Below are 18,299 nucleotides of genomic sequence, written 5' to 3'. Positions count from 1 at the left end.
ACTATGATGCATGATACCGCTATGAACATGGGTGGACATGTGTCTGAGTCCCTGCTTTCAATTTTTCTGGTATCCAGCTTAATTATTAACAGAACCCAGGTGGTGCTCAGAAAGGCTGCAGTTTGGACAATAGGCGACACGGTCATCCCGCAGTCAAAGTGAGGTGCAGCGCCCCCCTGAAGGCTTCGAGGCCAGGAACCAGGGAGGGGCCTCAGGTTCTCATCCTGGCCCCACGTGGTCCTTTGCAGGTCCCTCCAGCCTGCCCTGCACTCCCCCCCAGCTCCTACCCCACCATCTCCTCAAACCCGAGGCCATGGCTCGCTCAGCGGTACCCCCAATCCTAGCCCAGGGAGTGGCAAAAAGTAGCTTTTCGAGAAATACCTAAAAGGTCCACCCACAGATGAAAGGGTAAACACAGTGTGGTAAACCCACACAATGGAATATGAGTCATAAAAAGCACTGACGTAATTAGAGAAATGCAAACCCAAACTGCAATGAGGTATCACCTTACACCGGTCAGAATGGCCGTCACCAAAAAATCTACAAATAAATGCTGGAGAGGGTGTGGAGAAAAGGGAACCCTCCTACACTGTTGGAGGGTTTATCAATGTAAATTGATAGAGCCACTATGGAGAGCAGTATGGAGGTTCCTTAAAAAACTAAAAACAGAACTACCATATGACCCAGCAATCCCACTACTGGGCATATACCCTGAGAAAACCATAACTCAAAAAGAGTCATGTACCACAATGTTCACTGCAGCACTATTTACAATAGCCAGGACATGGAAGCAACCTAAGTGTCCATCGACAGATGAATGGATAAAGAAGATGTGGCACATATATACAATGGAATATTACTCAGCCATAAAAAGAAATGAAATTGCGTTATTTGTAGTGAGGTGGATGGACCTAGAATCTGTCATACAGAGTGAAGTAAGTCAGAAAGAGAAAAACAAATACTGTATGCTAACACATATATATGGAATCTAAAAAAAAAAAAAGGTTCTGAAGAACCCAGGGGCAGGACAGGAATAAAGACGCAAATGGACTTAAGGACACGGGGAGGGGGAAGGGTAAACTGTGACAAAGTGAGAGAGTGGCATTGACGTATATACACTACCAAATGTAAAACAGATGGCTAGTGGGAAGCAGCCGCATAGCACAGGGAGATCAGCTCGGTGCTTTGTGACCACCTAGAGGGGTGGGATAAGGAGGGTGGGAGGGAGACGCAAGAGGGAGGAGATATGGGGATATATGTATATGTATAGCTGATTCACTTTGTTATACAGCAGAAACTAACACACCATTGTAAAGCAATTATACTCCAATAAAGATGTTAAAAAAAGCACACTGATGTCTTAGATGAATGAATAAAGGATACGTGGCATATGTATACAATGGAATACTACTCAGCCATAAGAAAAGAATGAAATAATGCCATTTGCAGGAACGTGGATGGACCTAGAGATTATCACACTAAGTGAAGTAAGTCAGACTAAGACAAATATCATGATATCACTTTTATGTGGAATCTAAAAAAATGATACGATGAACTAACTTATTTACAAAAAAGAAACAGACACATAAACATAGAAAACAAATTTATGGTTACCAAAGGGGAAAGGGTGGGGGAGGGAAGCAGGGCTAAATTAGGAGTTTGGGATTAGCAGATACAAACTGCTAATAAATAAAATAGATAAACAACAAGGTCGTACCTTAGAGCACAGGGAACTATATTTGATACCCTGTAATAAAGTAAAATGGAAAAGAATCTGAAAAAGAACATATATATATGCTAAAGAATATATTTATGTAAAAACTGAATCCCTCTGCTGTACACCAGAAACGAACACAACATTGTAAACTAAACATACTCCAAAAAAAAAAAAAATTAAAAAAAAAAAAGCACTGATGTTCCGACAGGCTACAGCAGATGAACCTTGAAAATGTTACGCACAATGAAAGAAGCCAGACGTGAAAGGTCACATACGGTATGAGTCCATTTAAATGAAATGTCCAGAAGAGACAGAGAGCGGATGCGTGGCTGCCAGGGGCTGCGCCATGATGCCTGTGGGATTTCCTTTTGGGTGATGAACACGCTCTGGAACTAGGTAACGATGACGGCTTTTCAACATTGGGAAGAAGCGCCACGGACGCGCACGCTCAGTGGGTGAATTGCATGGGGTGGGGATTATATCTCAATGAGCTGTTACGTTAGGACAAAAACGAAGACGCTGCCGGTAGAGATGGATTGAAAAGAACCCACTGTGCCCATGAGTGGCCACCACCCAGCGGTACGACTGGAGGACAGCTGAGGCCCAGACGCCCCCACTCAGGCCTGAGGTCGTTGCGCACCCCCCGTGCTGTCCGGCCGTGGAAGCAGCCCATCATCTCCCAGCAAGGACGTCCAGACCAGCCAGAGGAAACCCTGGCGCGTTCTCTCCGCAGGCCGCCACTTTGAGCCCAGGCCCGCGTCCCTGGTGGGGAGCCCTTGTCCCCACAGGCTGGGGGCAGCTGGTCCCGCCGCTGATGGGGCTGCCCTCCCCTCGCCCTCTCCTTCCCCACAGGGGCCTGCTGGGCCGCCTGTTCTAGGAGTTGACGGTGGGGGGCTGTAAGTCTCCAGCGCCAGCTTCGGACTTCTGCTCCAAGGGAGAAATTCTCCGCCTGCCCCCAGGGCGGGGATCGCTGTCTGAGGCTCGCTGGGACCGGGGCGGTGGGACACACGTCTGGCTGGGAGGTACCGCCCAGAGAGGAGCCTGCTCCCAGGTGGAACGCCTCACAGGGGGGTTCACGCTTCATCGCAGCCCCAAGGCGGCCGTGGGAGGGGGCTCGGCATGGCAGGCTTGCAACACCCAGGGGTCACCCTTCTCCACCCGCCCCCTCCCTGTTTGTCCTGCTCCTTGTCCTGCGGCCCAGAAACGTCCCCACAGGTTCCATCCTCCCCGAGCATCGGCCCCATCTGCCCAGTGCAGAGGTGGCTCTATGGGAGCAAAAGGGCCCCTGGGCCGCCCAGCCAGAGGGGGCAGCCACGTGGTACCCGTGTCACAGGCAGGGACACAGCCCAGGACAAAGCTCTCAGGGTAAAGCCAGCTCAGGGCTCCTGATCTCACCCCGCCCCTCCCCAGGCACACCGGCGCCAACACCCGCACAGGCCTTGCTCAATCACCGCCCACAGTGGCCGAGCCAACCTGTCTACAGACACCCACGAGGCCACCCAACAGAAGCCAGTGTCACCAGGCAGATCCAGGTGGACCCACTCAGAGGTCTGATGTTGGGGGTCCTAGGGAGCCGACCACCACGTACTCTTCCTGCAGGAAACTGTGTCTCCAGCCAGTACCCCGCCCTCAGTGAAGCCTTCCTTCCCTTCCCACCCTCGCCCAGGTGCTCCTCGCAGCCAGGCAGTCTCCCGGCTTCATCTGGCAGCTATGCACACAGCAGAGGGGCCCCCATCCCCAGCGGCCCTGGAGTCCACCCTCTGGGACCACGGGGAAGGCCGCACTGCAGGCTGAGGGGACAGTCACAGCCCCCACCAGAGCACCTGAGCCCATGGCCAGGACCAGACAGCAGATGCTCCTTGCCCCCTGAAAAGAGGCTTCTTAAAGATGGGCGTGTCCCTGATGGAGGAAGTGCCAGGGGGACAGAGTGACCAGAGCTGCCCCTTCCTTCCCTCCCACCTCCCTGGGTGCTGCACAGGCCTGCAGGGCCCGGCCTGGCACCCAGATTAGCCGGCCTCACTGCTCTCTTGCTGGGCCTGTGCTCCACTTTATACAGTCTCAACAATGATAACCGAACAGGGCTTCCCTGGTGGCACAGTGGTTAAGAATCCACCTGCCAATGCAGTGCACACGGGTACAAGCCCTGGCCTGAGAAGATCCCACATGCCACGGAGCAACTAAGCCCATGCGCCACAACTACTGAGCCTGCGCTCTAGAGCCCGCGAGCCACAACTACTGAGCCTGCGTGCCACACCTATTGAAGCCTGTGCGCCTAGAGGCCGTGCTCCGCAACAAGAGAAGCCACTGCAATGAGAAGCCCGTGCACCACAACGAAGAGTAGCCCCCGCTCACCGCAACTAGAGAAAGCCCACATGCAGCAACAAAGACCCAACGCAGACAAAAATAAATAAAAATTAAAAAAAAAAAAGATAACCGAACAGTGATGTGTGTGGTTTACTTTAACCACGTGTCCCCCCCACGTAAGATTCACGAAGCCACAAACCTCAGCCATTATGCTCACTCCTGTGCTGCCACATTCGGAGCAGGGCCTGGCACGTGGCAAGTCCAAGACTAAATGTTTGCTGAGCGAACGAACAAACAAAGGAATGACGCAAATCACAACAGCCAGCGTTTGCTGGGCTTGCTCTGCACCAGGCGCTATTCTAAATGCCTTCCGCGCACCAACTTAGGGAACATCACGACAACCCTATACATCAGGTATTTTTAGTTTCCCCATTTCACAGATGAGGAAACTGAGGCCTACAGTGCTTTTGTCACTTATTATGGTCACAGAGCTAGTGAATGGCAGGCAGGGTGACTCCACAGGCCAAGAAAAGGCTAAAAGAAGTATAGGTTTCCTAGAGCAAAGACCCAGAAAGTGTCAGGTGCTGGGGTAGCGCTCTGAGGCCTCAGGGCTCCAGCGCTTCCTTCCTTTGGGTGCTCTCCCCAGGAGCTGCTGGGAGGGGATCCCACCCAGCCATCTGGAAAGGCCTGTTGAGTGCATTAGCATCTTAGCCTCCATAAACTCCTGAGAAAAGGAGCCTGCAGGCCAAGCTCTTCAACTCCAGCCGCCAGGCTCAGCATGGGGTCCAGGATTCCAGGGCCCTCTCAGGATTACCTACAGCTCCCTCAAGACACCGCTGCTGATGAAGGCAAACCCTGGCACATCAGAGGCCCACACACCTGGTGCCCCAGCCAGAGGTTCCAGGTGGACTGATGCCAAGCACATATCAAAATGTCCATCCTCATCCTAAACCTCCACCTCCACGAGGCCCCAGCTAGAACTGACAAAACCCCCAGGGGCCTCAAAGATGACTCCCCACTTCTCGTACAAGTGACTAAGTTGACGGAGACACTATTATTAACCAGCTCAGGAAATGTGGGTGAACGAAAGAGAACAGGACAGCGATGGGTCTGGAAACCGGATACATGTACAGAGGCGGGTAGACCTTGGAGAAGAAACTGCCCTGGAGAAGATGTCAAAGATATGGCTATAATAACAATCTTAAGAAAGAAGAACAGAGCTGGAGGAATCACACTCCCTGACTTCAGACTATACTACAAAGCTACAGTCATCAAAGCAGTACCATACTGGCATAAAAACAGACACATAGATCAATGGAACAGAATAGAGAGCCCAGAAATAAACCCACACACTTATGGTCAATTAATCTACAACAAAGGAGGCAAGAATATACAATGGGGTATAGAGTCTCTTCAATAAGTGGTGCTGGGAAAACTGGACAGCTACATGTAAAAGAATGAAATTAGAATATTCTCTCACACCATATACAGAAATGACTCAAAATGGATTAAGGGTCTAAAAGACCGGAAACCATAAAAGTCCTAGAGGAAAACATAGGCCAAACATTCTTTGACATAAATGGTAGCAATGTTTTTCTGGATTCGTCTCCTAAAGTAAAGGAAATAAAGCAAAAGTAAACAAATGAGACCTAATTAAACTTAAAAGCTTTTGCACAGCAAAGAAAACCATCCAAAAAAAAAAAAAAAAAGAAATGATAATCTACTGAATGGGAGAAAATATTTGCAAATGATAATGACATATAAGGGATTAATATCCAACATATACAAACAGCTCATACAATTCAACATTTAAAAAAAAACCTGATTAAAAAATGGGCAGAAGAACTGAATAGACATTTTTCCAAAGAGGAAATGCAGATGGCCAACAGGCAGAGGAAAAGATGCTCAACATCACTAATCATCAGGGAAATGCAAATCAAAACCACAGTGAGATACCACCTCACACCTGTCAGAATGGCTATCATCAAGAGGAACACAAATAACGAACGTTGGCGAGGATGTGGACAAAAAGGAACACTTATACACTATTCATGGGAATGTAAACTGGTGCAGCCACTGTGGAAAACAGTGTGGAGGTTTCTTGAAAAACTAAAAATAGAACTATCATATGACCCAGCAATTCCACTTCTGGGTGTATATCTGAAAAAATCAAAAACACTAATTCAAAAAGATACATGCACCCCAGCGTTCATAGCAGCATTATTTACAACTGCCAAGATATGGAAGCAACCTAAGTGTCCATTAACAAATGAATGGATAAAGAAGATGTGGTGCATATGTATGTGTGTGTACACACACACACACACACACACACACACACACACAAAATGGAATACTACTCAGTCACAAAAAAGAACGAAATTTTGCCATTTGCAACAACATGGATGGACTTGGAGGGTATTATGTTAAGTGAAATAAGTCAGACAGAGAAAGACAAATAATGTATGATATCACGTAAGCGTGGAATCTAAATATACAACAAACTAGTGAATATAACAAAAAAGAAGCAGAAACAGATATAGAGAAGAAACCAGTGGTTACCAGTGGGGAGAAGGAAGGGGTAGGGACAAGATAGGGGTAGGGGATTAAGAGGTACAAACTCTTACATATAAAATAAGCTACAAGGATATATTGTACAACACAGGGAATATAGCCAATATTTTATAACTATAAATGGAGTATAACCTTTAAAAACTGAATCACTATCTTGTACACCTGTAATTTATATAATATTGTACATCAACAATACTTCAATTTTTAAAAATGGCTATAAACGATAATGGTTGAAAAAGATCCTGGGGTCCTGGTGGACCAGGACCACAACAATGATTCATTCAACAAATATTTACTGAGTACCTATTACTTAGTAACAAACAAAAAGAAAACACTATAGGCTTAAAATCAGTCTGAATGAAAACAGTGGTGGCACATAGGAACATGAACTTCATTTATTCAAATGTTTATCAGCCTAAAACTTCCAGGCAGATTCACAGTAGTCCCTTACATGCAAGGAACCCAGTCTGGCACAGCAATTCAGGACTTTTGTGTATGTATCACAAACCTGTTTTAGAAGCTGTTGAAAGGTAAGGACATTCTCCCTAAAAAAAAAATACACATGAAGACAGACACATGCAAATAAATTTGGACAATCTGGGGGGATTCATCAAAGAACCTCTAGCTTTCTTTTATTTTATTATTTTTCTATTTTATTTTTATTTGTTTTTGGCTGCGTTGGGTCTTTGTTGCTGCAGGCGGGCTTTCTCTAGTTACGGCGAGCGGGGGCTACTCTTCATTGCGGTGGCTTCTCTTGTTGTGGAGCACGGGCTCCAGAGCACAGGCTCAGTAGTTGTGGCACACAAGCTTAGTTGCTCCGTGGCGTGTGGGACCTTCTCTGACCAAGGCACGAACCTGTGTCCCCTGCACTGGCAGGTGGATTCTTAACCGCTGCGCCACCAGGGAAGCCCACCCTAGCTTTCTTGATGAAATTAATTTGGTCTAATGAGAACTTAGAATTTAATCACATTATCTCTGAATTGAACTTCTCAACATACAAAGATGTTCTGGGTTCCATGGTGAGAGAAGGGTGAGAAAGAGTTTAAAAAAATGATCAGGGAGGGACTTCCTTGGTGGCGCAGTGGTTAAGAACCCACCTGCCAATGCAGGAGACACAGGTTCGAGCCCTGGTCCGGGAAGATCCCACATGCCACGGTGCAACTAAGCCCGTGCGCCACAACTACTGAGCCTGTGCTCCAGAGCCCACGAGCCACAATCACTGAAGCCCACGTGCCTAGAGCCTCGGCTTGGCGACAAGAGAAGCCACCACAATGAGAAGCCCGCACACCGCAACGAAAAGTAGCCCCCGCTCGCCGCAACTAGAGAAAGCCTGCACGCAGCAATGAAGACCAATGCAGCCAAAAATAAATCAGTAAATAAATAAATAAACTTATTAAAAAAAAAAATCAGGGAATCCCGTGGCGGTCCAGTGGTTAGGACTCTGAGCTTCCACTGCAGAGGGCATGAGTTTGATCCCTGGTCAAGGAACTAAGATCCCACAAGCCACGTGCCACAGCCAAAAAAAAATATTTTTAAATAATAAAAAATTTAAAAAACGATCAAAGGCGGGAAAAGAGGCTATGAACAGCTGGTCTCCATCCCTGAGCCGGAGGAGAAAGCTGCGAGCCGGGGGTGGGGTGGGGGAGGGGGAGGGGTGGGGGGGGAGGTGGGGGGTGGGTCAGGGATGTAAGGGGTGCCATTCTCTGCAGGGCTTTGAAACAGAATCCTTTCCCATTTACCGGATTCTGCTTTTCCTTGTGTCCCCGTTAAGCCAGCCAAGCCACTACAAACTCCCCATAAATGTCACAGGGGAACTTCCTGTTCCCTTCTAAAGATGGAAACACTGACTATAAACGACCGAATTTTGCAAATTTGTGCAGTCAGGGATCAAGGCGTGAATTTTTAAAGTGCACATGGCTCATCTAATTTGGTAACTAATTCCAAATCGAATTACACTTCACACTTTGTACAGGGCAGGAAGCATCTCCCCGAAGTCTGATGGGTAAGCGTGAGGCCAGAAATCTGAGACTTTGCCCTCTGGCCTGAAACCCAGCTTAGAAATCGAGCACAAAGGTGAAGGCCTCTGCAGAGAAAGCCAGGGTTCTGCAAATGCAAGGGCTGCATCTCTCCCCGCTGGAGCCCCAGCTCTTTCCCAAGAGGAGACCCAACATGAAACTTCAGTTTTACGGTTTCTGTGTGAGGAGAGATTGGGTGGAAAGAGTTCCCACGACCCTGCGCCCTTTGCAGGACCTGGGAGAGGTCACGGCAGGAACAGCGCCGTTCTCACCCGATTCTATTCATTCAGGGGCCCAGGGCGCCCCAAAGTCCTGGAGGGGGGCGTTCTCCACTCTTACTGCCTGCCTCTTTCTCTTGCCAAACCCTTTGAAGCAAACTTCTTCTCTTTTGTCCAGGAAAGAATCTCAAGCAGCTCTTCATTTCTGCCAACACGGTTTCAATTGGCATCGGTCTTTAGAGCCAGATTTGGACAGCGTCCAACTCCGAGCCCGCCCCCCTTCTGGAAGAGGCCCCTTCTGTTCTCTCATTTCCAGCCCGCCTCCCGCCTCCTCTTCCAGCAAAGCTCCTCACCCGGGCTCAGCGGCCTATTGAGACATCAATCTTTGGTCAGAGCAGGCTCCAACCTGCACTCCATCCCATTCACTTCCTAAAAAGCGGCCTGCAGTGAAGGTCAGGGAAGAGGCCTCCGACTTCCTGTGTCAAGGGATTTATCTTTCGTTTCCTGTTCCACCGCCCACTCACCTCGCAGGATCAGGGAATGTGCCCCTGAGCCGCCTCCCACCCCAGGGAACCTTCCAGCGTGATGGGCCCCTGCCCCAAGGCAAACCCAGAATCTGGCCCTGGCCAGCCCGCCCACCGAGTCCAAAGCGGCCGGCCACAGAGATTCCTCCGTTGATTCTTGGCAAATGCTTGCCAAGTTAAAGAGAGAAAGAAAAGACCTCCCCCCTCTGATGGGTGGAAAGTAGCCATTTGTCACAGGGTGGAATTTCCTCTTATCAGGGATGTCCCCCTGGGGGGGGAGGGGCAGAGCATCCCTCCCCCAGCCCCCTCTGCTATCAGCAGGACTGTCAGCAGATGCACACCAGAGCTCCATGGCTGGGGAGGCTGGGGGCGCTGGGGGCTCCACCTCCCGCAACTGATGAGATCATTTAAAATAACACGAACTAGACAGGGGTCTCTGGGGTGCAACAGGGCGTCCCGCTGCCAGGCGCTAAGTAGGAAAAGAGCTTTTCCCCTCAAAGGTATCAAGCAATGCCCTTCTCCTGTGCAGATCCGTCCACTCAGGCTCCGGGATGCTGCCTAAGGTCTCCCCGGGCCCTGGTCCCTTCAGAGAGGCAGGGGCTAAGGGCAGGGCCAGGGAGGGGGACAAGCGGGGAGGGGGGAATTCCTGGGACAGGAGTGGAAGCCTGACCCATGACCCTTTAAGGAGGCAGGACACTTCGTACCACTGGCTGGAGGGTCTGGGAAGGTTGTGGGGGGGGGAAGAAACGAAGGGTCAGCAGCTCTGGACCATTTAGAACGATGTCAGCCATCCAATGGCAGCCCCAGCTCCGGGCTGATGTGACCTGGGGGGAGCTGGAGTCATGTCCCCCCACCACCACCACCACCCCGGCCAACTCGGGGCAGCAGGTCAGGAAGTGTGCTCATGGCCTGGGAACCTGCAAGGCCCCTGACATGGCTCCCTCCGCGTGCGCTCTGCAGACAGCCCACCTGGACTGTGCCCACCTGCCTGCAGGGCTGCTCAGAGCCCTGCCTAGCGGGAAGACCCCACTGCTCCCCGCCCCACACAACCTTGAGCCCCTGTTCTCCCAAGGAAGCCACTCAGGGGAGCGGATGCGCCAGAGCAGGCCTGTGAAATCTTAGGACACACCCTAAGCCACGACTTCAAACGCTCTCTGAGGTGAGGGTGAGGATGGATGGCCCGCCTATCCAAGCAGCCTCAGAGACACACACCTCCGCCTACCCCAGGCTCACTCCAGAAGAAAGCAGTGTGTGTGGACAGCTGCCTGGACACCCTTGGGAGACACGCTCATCACCCCTGAACCACTGCCCGGGGGAGAAGCTGGCTGCGGGCAGGGTGCACAGACACCCCTGAGCCCCCTGCGGGTCGGACACCAGAGCGAAGCAGGAAGGGCCCAGCTGCCTGCGGCCCGTGCGGCCCCCGCTGTGCGTGAAGCTTGGGTGCATCTCTGGGCTTGGGGCTCTGGCCAGATGGAGCCGCCCACGCTCTGAAGAGCAAACGCACAGGGGTCACCCCTCACCCCAACTCGCAGGGATGCAGCCCTGACGGCCCAGCTTTTCCTCTGCTGATTCTCCTCTGTCTCTGGTTATCGGTTCCCAGCTGCCTCGCTGGCTCCTCCTCTACCTATCGCCCATCCTCTGGGCATCGAATGCCAAACTCTGTCCAGATTCATACACCAGTGCCAACCTGACCGGTCCCCTGAGTCCATCATGACTCAGAAGAGACGTCCCGCTATGGCAGGCCCCCTGCCCAGAACTGGGTACCTGTGGCCCCTGCCCTAGGGAAGTCTAGATGTCTCCCACCGAACATGCCCCAGACTGAACTCTGGACCTCGAGCCTACCCTCCCCACCCCACCCCCTCCCCTGTGAGTAATGGCATCTCCAAGCATCCATTTATGACAGCTAGAAATCCAGGGGCCAGCCTTGGTCCCCCCGCCGCTTCCATCTCCCCAGATCCAATCATCCACCCCAAAGTCCTATCAATCCGAATCCAACACACATCTTGCAGGCAGTCGCCCTGCCTCCCTCCCTCCATGGCTCCCACAATCCAAACCATCGCCATCAACTACCCTCCCCCGCAGTCCAACCTCTCAAAGCACCAGGAAGGCCTGTTTAAAAGAAATTAATTGCATCATCCCCCTGGCTTGAAATCCTAACTAGTTCTCCCTGCACCTGGGAAAATACAAGATCCCGAGGCCCCAGAATCCTGGGGCTGGGATCCTGTTCCATCCCAGACTCCCTGTGTGACCCTGAGCAAGTAACTTAACCTCTCTGTGCCTCAATTTTCTTATGTGTGAGATGGGATAACAATACTTGCCTCGTAAGAGTACTATGAGGACCAAACCAGATACTTACAAAGCACAGAGAATGGTGCCTGGCGCTGTAAATGCTCTAATTTGCTAATAAAATACAAGCACATGCCCACCTCTCCAGTTTTGATATGTGCACCGTCTCCCTGGCTCCTTTCTGCGGCTCAAACAAGGTTCCTCAGAGAGGTTCTCCCCCAGCACTGCTCAGGGGGACTCCCGCTGGGTCCCGTGGTTCTCTTCCGGAGTGGCCCTGAGCACAACTTGAAATTGAAGATTTTATCCTCCTCTGCTGAACGCCTGGGTCTGTCTCCTTTGCTGCTCACAAAACCTTACACATTCGAGCGCCCAGTAAGTAAGATGTTGAATGAATGAATGAATGAATGAATGAATGAAAGGTGAGCTCACTGCTCTTTCCTCCTGCCCTCCTCTCTTCCCAGAGCATCGCGGGGCCGGCCACTGCTCCCGGGTCAATCCAGGTGGCGCCTCTCCAGCCCTGGCCCCTCCGCGAGGTTCCCGCAGTGCTGGCCTGCAACCTTTCCCATGGGCTTCCCCCTCATTCGGCTTTCAGTGTGCAGCAGCGTGTGAATGAGATGTGAACAATTTCCGGTTTCCGTCCTCCTTCTGCAGCCACAAAGCACCTCAGCGGAAGGATGGATGGACATCCTGGGACAGCTCCTGCCCATTCAGGACATTTTGCTCAGGAAACAGTCAGTGGGGGGATGGAGGCGCCCACTGGGGCGGGGAGACTGGGTGGTCCCTAATCCCTACCACCTTCCTCACCCACCCCTAACTGGGGCTTCAAGGCACGTGGGGTCTCTCCCAGAAGCTTGAGGCAGGCAGGGCTGGTGTGCAGGGGGCTCAGGCCCGAACACCTGGACCCGCCCTGGGCTCTGTGCTGACTCTGAAACCTCAGCCACGCTGCACCCATGCTGCAGCTGGCCTGGCCTGCCTGGCCGGGGCTTTGGCGAGCAGTGGGTCCCCTACGTGAAGTGGACAGGCTACCAGTCACTAGGTATCCGTTAATTTGCTGTCCAGCAGTTCAATGTGACGTATCACCAGCCCAAACTTAAGAGTGATTTGGCCAACTGCCAAAGGGTATTAAATCGAGACACAAGTAGGGGCCGGGCTGGGCCATCAGAGGAGGGCTGACCCTTGGGCTGGCCTGCGCACAGCACTTTACAGTTTACAAAGCGCTCAGATCTGTCCTTCCCTATCCTCGTCCTCACATCCTTCCTTAGAGTCTACATTTCCTGCTGTAATTAGCTGAGACTTTTGACATCAGACCAAAATAACAAGAGCTACAGTAACAACACGTTCTCCTACAAGTTGAGACGAGAGCTAAAGGAGGGAGCACGCCTGTCTCCAGGGCCTCCCACACTCGCTGGGACCCAGCAGGCTCTGCCCTGCCCGCAGGCAGACCCCAACCCACCCCCCGCACCCTCCGCATCCAGAGGGGACCTACTGTGGATCGAAAACGCCCGGCGTCTTCCACCAGATCGATCTGTGCCACGGTCAGCACAGAACCGGGAGGGCCCCGAGGGTGGGAGCCTGTCCCCTCCCAGGTCTCCCCAGCCGGCGGCTCCGGGAAGGAGCCACATTCATATGGTAATTTCTGCCTGAGAACTGGTGAGAAGCAGAGGTCCCTCCAGCTGCCGGGCGGGGAGGGCCCAGAGGAGGAGGGAGGGAGCCCGGCCGCTCCGCCGCCTTCCCGAGACCCGAGACCGCCTTCCCGAGACCCGAGACCGCGCCCGTGGGCCCTCTCCAGCGCGCTCCCGGGCTGCGAAGCTGAGAGTGGACACAGCGGGCGCCCAGACGTGTGCAGGGGTAGGCCTTTCCTGGATGCACTTGCGCGGTGGTTTAAAAAACAACCGACATGCATTCTCTCTACAGCTTACCTTTTCTGCGTGTGATGCACAGAACATCAGAAACGCTGCAGCATGTAGCTCCTGCAGATCTGGGAGAACTGCGGCCACCCTCACCCCCTCCTTGGATCCCAGAGGCAGCCCCCCACCCTACATTTCCACCCTCCCAGGAAGGAAACACCTCCTACCCCCCCACGCCCCCTCGGGGCCAAGGCTGGTGGAGAGAGGGGCAGGTCCCCCTGGGGGAGGGTACGCCAAACCCACCCACTCCTTCCATCGACCCACTTCCTCTCACACTGCGACTAGCTCACTGCTGCATGCTTCCCTGTCTCCCTGGAAGAGGACACACAAGCCTTCCATTTCCCCTTTCTGCCTTGTTCTGGGCCCCATGCAGGCAAAGGAAACTGGAAGGCAGCGACAGGCCCCAGCTGCGGACCCAACGAGCTTCTCTGCCCCCGCCCCGCCCCCCAACTCATCCATGCATTGATTCCACGTCGATTCATCCTGTTCCACAGATCTTGGCTCTGGACTCAACAGTGAAAACAAAAGAACCCCCAGCAAATTGCACAGACACACAGATTCGAGACATGATATGCGAGATGCTCACAGCCACTGGGGGTGGGGCCCGAGGGACCAACAGGGCACCCCCGACTCAGTGCTGGTGAGCCAAGCTTTCCCCAGTGACCCCAAGAGAAATGAAAACACACACCCGCACCCAAACCTGGACACCAATGCTCACTGCAGCGTGATTCTAAAGAGCTACAAAGTGGACACAGCCCCAATGCCCATCAATTGATGAATGGATAAACAGGATGGGATGCAGCCATCAAATGGAATACTATTCAGTCATAAATAGAAATGGAACATGGCCATGTTTACATATGGATGGACCCTGAAAACATTACACTAAGTGAAAGAAGCCAGACAGAAAAGGCCACCTCCTATAGGATTCCACTTATACAAAATACCTAGAATAGGCAAATTCATGGAGACAGAAAGCACATACGTGGTTGCCAGGGGCCAGGAGCAGGGAGCTGGGAATGGAAAGCTACTGCTAATGGATCTCTTCGAGGGGTGATAAAAATATTCTGGAATTAGTGGTGATGGTTGCCTAACTTTGTGAATATACAAAAACCACTGAATTGTACACTTTAAAGGAGTGAATTTTCTGGAAAGTGAATTATTTCTCAATAAAGCTATTATCAACAACAAGAAGGCTGATGGCTGAGCTCCCCAGGGAATCAGAGCAGGGACTGTGTCCTCTGGTCCACGGCCAGCCCCCAGCACTGACCCAGCATCTGGCCTGCGAGGCGCCCCGGCCCCTTACAATTCCGCAGCCCAGGTGACTTTGGTGACTTCTATACCTGCCCAGCCTGCTCCTCAAACCACCAGTGCTCATAAGGACGTGAATTTTTAAAAAGGGCCCTCGGTGTCATGGGCTGGAACCTGTCAAGTCACAGAATGACCCGGGAGCAGGCCCCTTTTACAGACGGAAGCCGTAAACCTCACCCTGAAAGGAGGGGGAAGTGGAGATAAAAACACAGCCCATAAGCAATCAGAAAGGTTGAACTTGGCTCATCCTGAATCCCTGGGCAGGAGGGACAAGAGGGGAAAACCTCTGCTTCCCAAGACACCCACTCAGACCCCTTCCACATACCTGAACCAGCGGGGTGCAGCGGCCCCCCGGCAGCAGGACTCAGGCCCGGCACCCACCTGCGGCCCCGCCCGACCGGTCAGGGGCTGAGTCTGGGCAGCATCTTCAGCGCAGGCCCGAAGGAAATGATTGGGGGGAGCCGGAGCTGCTGGGGGGGCCGCTGCCAGATTTCCTGGGCCCTCTTGGTAGGAGCCACCCCAAATCTGCTAGAAGCCCAAGTCCTCTCCCTCCCCTTCCCAAACCCTAAGGATGCCAAACAAGCCACAACTAGAGAGAATTCAGTTCAGTCCCACTTTTACAGGGTTATTAGCACAGGCCGCAGAGGGAGACGGGCCTCTGCGTTGCTCAAGAGCAACTTTAATTATAACTTTCGCACTCGGGTCTCCGGGTGCCTCGTAGTGTGAATCAGCTCTTTACTCCCCAGCCGTCATCGGAGAGCCCCACGAGGAGCCAGCTCAGGGGGCACCCACGGAGGGGGGTTTACCTCCCCTCCACCCACCCCACAAAACCGGAGGACCAACCCCCCCCATCCCCAGCTCACATGTCTCCCCACAACCCGACGAACTGGCAGCAGGCTGAATGCAGAAACTGAGGTGCACACAGAGGTCTCCTGTCCTTCCCTCCGTGGCCCACGGGGGACCTGGCGCCCAAGCACAGTGGCACCCCTTCCGCTCAGGATTGTTGAGCAGGTGCCCCCAAAAGCACTGGTGGATGAACGCACGAGGGAGTGAAGGAGTGAATGGGGACAGAGGTGGCTGCTGGCGCATGGTGGAGGGGGGTCCCAGGAGCCTCGGGGAGACGGGACCAGGCCATCCAGTTTCACAGCGAGCCCTGGAGGAGGCTGGGGAGACAGGCAAGACTTTGGAAAGATGGAAAAGGACAGCTGAGGAACTTTGTGTCAGGCAAGCAGGAGGCGGGCATCTGCTGAGCGGGTGCCGTGCCGGGGTGGCCCTGCCGGAGGTGAGCGATTTGAGCAGAAGCCGCCACATCGGCCCTCCCCCCGCTGCCACCTGGACACGCAGCCCCACACCCCCCGGGTCCCCTCCTCTGCCCCGACCGCGCTCCTCACTAGCACTCCAGCCCCAGAGGGTGGCCGTGGAGGCGGAGTGGACGGCAAGCGGCCAGAGACGACGGAAAGGCCCCTCCCACCTGCCCTCAGCACCTCCCGGGCAGCAGGTGACACAGTGGAGATCCTTCTGTTTTCCCACTTTTTTCAACATCTACACTTAAACCAAGGGCAAACAAAAGCCCGTAAAACGTGTTCTTTTTCCCACGAGGAAAAGTCTGGGAGGATGACATTTTGTCGTGGACACCTAGGCCTTGGTCCCCACCTCCGTCACGTGGGGAGGGAGGGAGGGAGGCAGCTCCAGCAGTTGGTGACAAAGGTCGCTTCAATGAAACTCCTCGACATTAAGATTGGGGGCCCCGGGCACCTGGCCAGAGTAAACCTGGCCAGACAGCGCTGGTTGTGGGGTTTGGGGCCTGGCAGGCTGACTGCAAAGCCACCGGGGTGACCAGAGTGACATCAGCAGAGCATGCGGTTTGCAAAGTGGCGGCAGTGCCTCTGCTCCGTGCCCTCCGTCACCGCAGGGCCGGGGGCAGATGAGTGAGGCCAATAGGTGGTGCATTGCCCACCTGCTCCCCCATGGGGTCTGTGACACCCCCTCCGCCCTCTGCACCCCTGCCCACCCTTGGCCCCCACCGACCCCCAAGCTACAGTCAACAACGATTCTCCCTCTGACTCAACGGGGCCGCTATCCAGCGGCCGTTTGTCTCCGGGGCCCACAGCTGACCCCCAGCAACGGGCAGCTCTTCCTCTGTCCCTGGCAGACAAGGAACAAAAGACTGGGATCCTGTCCTCACTCCCCTACGGCTCCCCCAGCACCAGAGCATGGGGGCGAGCCTGGGGTCATCTGGTCCAGTCCCCTGCCCCGGGAGAATGTATTCAAATCATGGAAGAAATGCTGCTCTTTGGTCCTTTATCTTTAAAAAAAAAAAAAAAGGCTCCAAGGAGAGCTTGTATGAAGAGAGCAAAACAAATGTCTGTTCTTATAAGGCCCTCTCGAGCTTGTCTCACAGAAACCACAAGAGCATTTGGACAAAAGATGAAACGCTGCAACCACGTGGTGCGCGCATCTATTCCGACAGCAACCGAGCAAGCACCTGGGGCGTCCAGGCCGCCACAAAGACCAAGAACACACAACCCAAGTGCACAGTCCAGGGAAAGACTCACGGACAGGACGCGGACGTCCCCACCTGGTGTGGGATGTCCTCCACGCAGGAGGGAAACTCACTTTCCTGCTCCCAGGAAAGGAAAACCTTATCTGCTGTCAGAGCCCGGTGACAGGCCTGGTGACAGGCCTGGGAGATAAGATAAGCGATAAGGATCTGGGAGGCTGGAGGAGGTACGGGCACATTCCACCAGGGACACCAGCAAGGGCGCTCTTCCAATGCCATGGGAGTGACTGCCTCACTGGGCACTCAGTGCCTGGCACGCACAGAGCAGGACAGGGGCTGGCATCCCCTCTGGGGGACATGGCCCCAGAAGGGGGTGCTGCACACCAGGCGCAAAGGAACAGAGGGCGGGGCACCCCAGCGGCTGGTGGACCTCCTTCCCTGTGGGGGTCAGCGTCGGTGACAGAACCCCAACCGGGAGCTTCCGAGGGTGGCCTGGGTGCTCAGGAGCTGACCTTTCACCCCACTCCCAGCTTCAGGAGAGCGACAAGAAATTTGGTGTTTCTGCTATGATCCGGCTACCAAACCCAGATTAAAGGGTTTAAAAATCACATTTAAGCTGGAACGGCCTCCCTCCAAACCACGGCCCAGCCCCGCACCCCAGAAGGGCGGGTGGGGTGAAGCTGCCCCCACGAGCTGATCATTAACTCTGCTCTGAAGGTGGACCGGTGAGTCCAGATGAGGACAAGTGGCCACACAGGCCCCTGCAGAGTTGGAATCAAAGCTCCGTGGGCCTCTCGGGATTCAGCCCTTCTCCACAGGACACAGATAAAAAGAGAAGGGAGTGGCAGGCTTGAACCCCACCCATCCACCCACGCCCAGGGCGAGATGTTCCACCCGCCACCTCTGCCAGCCCCCAACAGGGCTCCTGGTGAGCCCGCTGGGA

General features: G+C 53.5%; 1 protein-coding gene across 6 annotated transcripts in view; it reads right to left on the bottom strand.

Moving 5' to 3' along the window:
* Positions 1–18,299, bottom strand: part of SEPTIN9 (septin 9) — a 165,151-nt gene that overhangs the window by 18,505 nt on the left and 128,347 nt on the right. The window contains exon 1 of one of the 6 annotated variants that reach the window (XM_060290092.2): positions 13,125–13,199. The exons of the other annotated variants lie outside the window; for them this stretch is intronic. The gene's annotated coding sequence lies outside the window, so the exon portion shown is untranslated. Of the gene's footprint in view, positions 1–13,124; positions 13,200–18,299 lie in introns of those variants that run through there. 6 annotated transcript variants of the gene reach the window in all.

The sequence above is a fragment of the Globicephala melas genome, chromosome 20, assembly GCF_963455315.2.
Source record: "Globicephala melas chromosome 20, mGloMel1.2, whole genome shotgun sequence".
Classification (NCBI taxonomy): domain Eukaryota; kingdom Metazoa; phylum Chordata; class Mammalia; order Artiodactyla; family Delphinidae; genus Globicephala; species Globicephala melas.
This window is presented reverse-complemented; position numbering and strand designations above follow the sequence as displayed.